The sequence below is a fragment of the Ailuropoda melanoleuca genome, chromosome 18 (genome assembly GCF_002007445.2).
Source record: "Ailuropoda melanoleuca isolate Jingjing chromosome 18, ASM200744v2, whole genome shotgun sequence".
Classification (NCBI taxonomy): Eukaryota; Metazoa; Chordata; class Mammalia; order Carnivora; family Ursidae; genus Ailuropoda; species Ailuropoda melanoleuca.
The window spans coordinates 3,296,217-3,303,541 of record NC_048235.1 but is presented as its reverse complement, the minus strand read 5'-3'; positions in this window follow the sequence as shown (position 1 = coordinate 3,303,541).

The following is a 7,325-nucleotide window of genomic DNA, read 5'->3' as shown; positions in this document are numbered from 1 at the left end:
TTTTTTTTTTTTTAATGAAGATTTTAAGTGATGTCCCAAATCATCCTGTGAAATGCTCCCAGCTCTAAATTTTTCAAGAGCATGATGACTACCCCATGTTTCTGCCACCCCGATGTGCCTTTTTATCTTTTGTCAGCCATGATGACATGTGCACAGGAAGGAGAAGAAACTGCTTTCTACCACTTGAATTCATCTACCGGATTACTTTGTGAAGCTATGATTAAATATTTGGCCAACACCGGTACCAAGAGTCCTATAAATTTCATTTTATCCTTTGGATTATTTCCTTTATGACTATGGGGAGTTACAAAAACATTGCTAATTGACTCTCACCATTACCTATTTTTTAAGCATTGGGTGTAGATTTCATGTTTTTGATGCTAGAGGTCAGAGCTATTTTTGTGCTGGTTAGATTTTTGTAGGAAATAAGAATAGAATAGAAAAGAATAGAATTCGTCTGGTGGTATTGGAGCTGTGTGCACGTGTCTGTGGTCACCTTGGTTTTGTTGGTTGATAAGTTACCTGTAATCAAGGTAAGGGGCCCCCCTTCTCTTCAGGAATTGAGAGCATGATATCTTCTGCGTTGCAAAATTGTGGTGTCCTGGAGAACAATATTCTTAGAAGTTTGAGTCGCTCAGCCTCTCTTTGGGAAAGAGGATAGCTGGATGCTCTGCTTTGAGGATGGAATATGAAAATTAGTTCTTTTTTAAACATATGGAGAGAAAGGGGGTGTTTTCCTTCCTGTGTCTGTGTGAGTCAGATATCTGTGTGTCTGCATCATTTCTGGCAGCTCTCTTGACAGTTGTGTGATATCATTTCAGCATAAATTATTCTAAAATCTTTGGCCGCTTATACTTTCCAACTAGCGCACATATCTCTAGGACCCAGACAGATACCCTAAGGACATCCAAGATATGGGGAGGTGGCTCACATAAGTCTATAAAGGGCATTGATTTTGTCCGCTGTCACTGGCCAGAAAGCAATATCTGTTTTATTTAGAAGTCATCTAGATTAGAGTAACATTACAAGCCCCCTGTATGTTCTCCATGCTTGCCTTCAGGGATATCATACAGGAGAAGAATGTCTAGAATGAGGATAAAGAAGACACCATTTTATAACTTGGGCTACTAAGGGACAGGTGCTATTTCATTTATACAGATTTCCATCCAAATTATTAATTTGAAAAATTTAGCTTTTAAATTGTGAATCTTCTATTATTAATACAAAGACATATTCACTTAAAAAAAACTACTTCAATCCATCTTCCCGAGAGAAATCTTATATAATTCAAATTTTAAGTATCAAAGTCATTTTAATATACTAAAGAATCTTTAAAGTAAAACTCATGAATCCTTTGAGTAATGCAAAAATATAGTCCTTATTTATTTCTAAATGTTTTATAGTGTTTTCCATTTTTTAATTATTTAAAATACAACTATTTATATATAGTAGAAAAATAAAGATACAGATAAGCGAGGCATTCAATGTTAATTCCACTGACCGGCAATAATCACTATTAACACATGTGATATGCATCATTCCAGAATTACTTCAGCATGTGCGTGGGTATGCCTGCTCACATGGACACTAAGACTTTTGAAGGGATTTCCATACTTAACTCTTGGTGACCACCCTTTCCCTCTAATCAGTACATTATCCATGAAGAGGCATTTTATTGCTTTTTAATGGTTCTATTCTTAACACTTTAAGAGAATGGATTTTCCGGCAACAGTCATACATCTGTTTGGTAACAAGTAGAAGGCATGTTTTTCTCTTTATCGAACTCAACATGCTTGGATATTCTTGCTGGAGAGCAATTCCACAGGCATAGTGTGGTCGTGGAATTAGTTGGCACACAGGAGGCATGGCTAGTGGCTGAAGACCCAAATCTCACGTTCCAAACTATAGATGCCATTGTTGAGACAAGTGACTTGCTATCATTCATGCTTCCTTTGCCAGGGGAGGGTCTTTGTGGCTCCTAATTTCCTTTAGTGCATGAAGCTGAGAGATGATCTGTTCCTAGGTGGTGGCAGCTTGGTATCCTGTCTGAGGCATTCGTGAATCACACTCTAGAAGTTCTGATGATGCCCAGCGCCATCTCCTTCTGTCACTGTAGCTTTGTCAAATCTTCTCAGCACAAGTGGTGCCTTCCCTTGGTTTGTCTTTTCCTCCTGCAGTTAATTCCTGAAGACTACATAACTCTGTAGCTCTTGGGTGTAATTATGATTTCAGTATTACAGATTATAATATATATGACAAAAATATTTAAAAATTACCGGTAAGAACACATCACAATAGAAAACTATATCTTCTGCCTAACCATGTTGTCACATTTGATGAACTATGCATTAAAATTACAGTAATTTAAAAATATCTGTCATAACTCATTAAATTTTGATTATTTATCTGATCCAGAGGTGTATATCATTCAGAGTTAATCATTCCAGAGACTGATAGGAAGATAGCTTAATAGTATCTAAAATTTCATGAAAGACATCCTTTTAAAACATAGTGAAAGTGATGTCAAGGTTAATTAAATCTCATCTTTATTCTATTTTCACTTAACACTTAACAGCAAGTCATTCAGATTTTAGACTGTTCAAGCTAAGAATTATTATTGATGTTAGAATTTACTGACATATTTTTGGATAATTGGTATATTTAAAATAATATATAGTTAACATTTTCAAGAAAATTAATTATGGTCTATGGTATTTTTTTTTACTTCAGGTTACATTTATGAAATATCTGTACAGTATACTGTATGAAATATTTATTTAAAAATACCAAACAGTATTTAATAAAATGTTGAACAGATCATATCATATAAGAAAATCTAAATGTCCAAATCTTCTGTTGTGCTGGAACTTTTTAAAAAATGAACTATTATTTGAAATGTATGGGACACTCATGGAAAATATTGCCCTTTTTAGTGAATTCAGGAGTTTTTGTTGTCAAAGCTTGGTGAGAATGGGATTCGAAGTACTCAAAGCATCACATTTAATAAACTCTGTAAGACATCCAATTACTGATTCTAATGGCAGTTTATTGAAATAGATGCATTACTCAAAATCACATGTCTGTATTTAGAGGATCTACGGATTAAATATGACAGAATCTCTTCCTTTCTTTAATGGATGAATTAGCAAGTAAATAGAATTTTTTTGGACCCAAGAAGACAGGTGTTACTGCAGGCCATCTATCCCCAGATATGGGACTTTTTCATGAGAACGTGAGGGCAAGAGCAAGTCCGTTTTGTTGTTTGGTAGATTGGCATGTGGGTGTGTGTATGTGTGTGTGCATGAATATGTATGAGTGTGTGTGTGGTGAACAAGGGTAAATGCTAGACAAACGTAGGTGAAGGCTTAAAAAGAAGTCAACTCATTTTATTTCTCACTGTTAAAGGTGATTAACAAATAATACTTTTGTTATCAAGAATATTTGAATAAGTTAGAAAATAGATAAGAAACCAGAACATTCTGCATCCATCTGTAATCTCCTTTCCTTCATTAATTTTGCCCATACATGTTTTAGAATTCCTGGTATGTCCTGCATTAGACAACTGAGATATGAAAATAAGTATATTATTCCTTGATCTTTATAGACCTACAGGCTAGTAGGGGAGATTTTCAAACCTATCCCTGAAATTCATGGGGCTGAGCATTAGGATAAAGGTCTGTACAGAGTTTGTGGGGAAACAAAGGGCAATGAACATGTTTACTTGGTTAGGGAGGAGGTTGGGAAATTTTTAAAACAAAGGGAGTCATGTTTAAAGTGAATCTTAATAAGGCATTAGGTATTTATCAGGTGAATAAACTAAGTAAATGTATTCTCATCAGAAGAAATAACACGAGTAAAGGTCATGTGGATGGCATGCCAAAGAGTCGTATAAACATTGTCCTGGTTCGAAAATACAATGTAGAGAGGTAGAGATCAGTGAAGCATTTCCTTCAGCCGCTCAGTAGCTTACCCCCCAAGAAAGGGGTTTATGTATTTTCTCATGTGAAACTTTGGGAGAGTCAGTTGCTGGAGCTGGCTTGGAAGCATGGATGTCAAGGTGTATGACTCCCACAGCTCTCTGGGCCTTACCCCCATGAGCACAGGGTGGCTGCTGATCAGTTTCTCTCTCTAATGACTTTGCCTTTTCTGGAGTTTTCTCCAAGACACATTTAATCTGCCCTTGAGAATGAGGGCTGTTAGATATTCTAGGCTACTTGATCTCATTAAGAAGAGTAACTATTTAAACCAAACCAAACCAAACGAAGTAAGAGTGAGTGGTTTACCACAGCGTGGATCCTAATATCACTACAAGGTCTCCTGGAATTCATCATAGGAAAAGCTGAAAGAGGATGGGGAGATGCCTCTGACTGTTTGCACCTTGGAAGATGGGAGATGGAAGGATTTCTGGGAGGCTCAGATGCCATTCTAGTTTGCAGATTGCTTGGGAGGGTAAGATGGTCTGTGCCCTAGTTAATTGGACATCACACCAATTACTGAGATAATTGTGTGTCTGTGTGTGTGTGAAATGTACTTGCCACAGCCCATTATGATTGCCGAATGTAGAGGTCAGGGTAAGGGTTTTAGAGAAGTTAGTGTTTATTGTTTACTGGCTGGTGTTACTTTCAATAGGAAAAAAGTTGCTTGGGTTTATGCCTTTAAATCAACTTTTATTTTAGAACGGGTTTTAGATTTTCAGGAAGATTAATAAGACGGCTCAAAGAATTCTTATATACCCCAACCCTGTCTCTATTATTAATATCTTTCATTGGTATGGTCCATTTGTTCTAATTAATGGACCAATGATGATACATTATTATTAACAAATGCCCATATTTTTTTTTAAAGATTTTATTTATTTACTTGACAGAGAAAGACACAGCCAGCGAGAGAAGGAACACAAGCAGGGGGAGTGGGAGAGGAAGAAGCAGGCTCCCAGCAGAGGAGCCCGATGTGGGCCTTGATCCCAGAACGCCGGGATCACACCCTGAGCTGAAGGCAGAAGCTTAATGACTGAGCCACCCAGGCGCCCCTACAAACAAATACCCATATTTTATTCAGATTTTCTGGTTTGTCCACTAATGTACTCCTACTGTTCCAGGATCCCATCTAAAAACCACATTACGTTTGTCCTGCCTCCTTAGGTATCCCTTTTCCGTGGCAATTTTTCAAACTTTCTCTATTTTGAGGCCCTTGACTGAAGGGTACTAATCAGGTATTTTGTCCACTTCCATCATTTGAGTTTTCTCTGATGTTTTCTTCATAATTAGACATGGATTATGGGTGTTTGGGGAAAAGATCACAGAAGTAAAGTGTCATTTCATCTCATTATATCAAGGAAATCTACTCTTCATATGAATGACCAGTATTGGCGTTGACCTTCATCACTTAGCTGAGGTCATGCTTGTCAAGTTTTTCTGCTTAAAGTTCCTCCTCCACTGATCACATCTGAACTGTGCTCTTGGACGGAAATTACTCTGCACAGCCCAAATGTCAGGAATGAGGACTTATGCTCTATATCCTTGAGGGCAGAGTGTAATTTATATCCCAAATATAAATTATTTGGAATCGTAGTGCATGAGAGATTTGTCTCATTTTCTCTATTAGTTGATTAGATAGTTAATTAGCTAATTAGTTAGATCATTTATTTTTATTATTCAGTATGGCTTCATGGCTGTACATTGTATATTTTGGGTTACATTCCTACCACTTCATTTTATTTATTTACTTTTTCTGTTTCTCAGATTGTTCCAGCTTTGGCTATTGAGAATTCTTGGGGTTTGACCCTGTGTCTCTTTAACCTTCTTCCGTCATTGTGTGTGTGTGTCCGTGCGTATGTGTTTAGTGTTTCATTTCTGGCACTATGAGATATGCAAGGCTCACGTCGTGTATTTCCTGCTCCAGTCCTAGAATCAGCTCATTCTCCAAGGAGCCCTCATTCATTTTATTAGAGTATGGTATTAGAGAAAAGACCTGAGTACTAGGGCACTCAGTACTACTGGGGGTCATTGATTTTAGCCCCCTCAGCTTACAGAGAAAGGAGCACGTAAGTACACACTAACCCTTTCCTATGTACACATATTTATAACTGTTTTCATAGGTGAACAGATGTATCTGTATTAATATATGCATGAATTCATTCTCATATCTCCAGCTCTCATCTGTTACCACGTGGATCATATTAACCTGTTGTTGTTTACCTGTAAACTCACACTTCTAAAGTGAGAAGTCTGACTCTCATTTTCCACCGTCCATGTAATTAATTATTCGGTCTCAGTGTACATGTATAGCAATATTAGAATTGTTAACTCTAATCACGCAGAAATAACTGTAGCGACTGTACTGTGGTCAACAGCTTCTCCCTGCCCCCTTCAGGGGAGTGGATCCACGCATTGGTGGTCCACTTGGGTTCTCTGGTCACACCATTCCCTCTTAGGATCCTCTTACCTCCTTGTGACTTAAAAATTTGCATGTGTTAAGGTAGCTTTGGGCTATAAAGATATATGGGCTTTGACAAACGCATGATGCCATCTATTCACCATGACAGTTACACAGAATAATTTCACTATTCTAAAAAGTCCCTTGTTCTGCCCCAAAGCAGCCCTTCCCGCTTCTTCTAATCCCATAGAAACCACTGGTGATTTCATCTTTCGGTAGCTTTTCTTTTTCCATAATGTCATGTAATTGGAATCATACACTAATGTAACCTTTTCAAATTGACTTATTTTAATTAGCAGTGTGATTTAAGATGTCATATGTGTCTCCTCATGGTTTGATAGCTCATTTTTTAGTACTGAGTAATTTTTCATTGTCTGAATTGTATAGCAGTTTGCTTTTCTAGTCATTAGTTGAAGGACACCTTGATTGTTTCTTGTTTTTAATAATTATGAATAAAATTGCTGTAAACATCTGCATGCGGGTTTTGTGCACGCACATATTTTTAAATCTGTGAAGTAAATGCCTAGGAGCTTAATTACTGGATCAAATAGTGAAGCTATGTTTCAGCTTTATCAGAAACTGCTGAACTGCTTTGCAAAGTGGCTGTCCTACTTTGCACTCCCACCAGGAATGGAGGAGAGCTGCCCTTGTTTCACATTTGGACCCTCAAATGATATTGTAAACTTTTTGGATTTTAGACATGCTGATGGGAGTGTGGTGGTATGTCATTGTTAGAATTTTCAAGTCCCTGGTAAAAGCTGATGCTGACTGTCTTATATGGCCATCTGCCATCTGTCTGTTTTCTTTGGTGAAGTGTCCATCCAGATTTTTGCCCATTCTTTACTAGTTATTTTTCTTATTGAGCTTTAATATTTTTTTGTATATCTTAG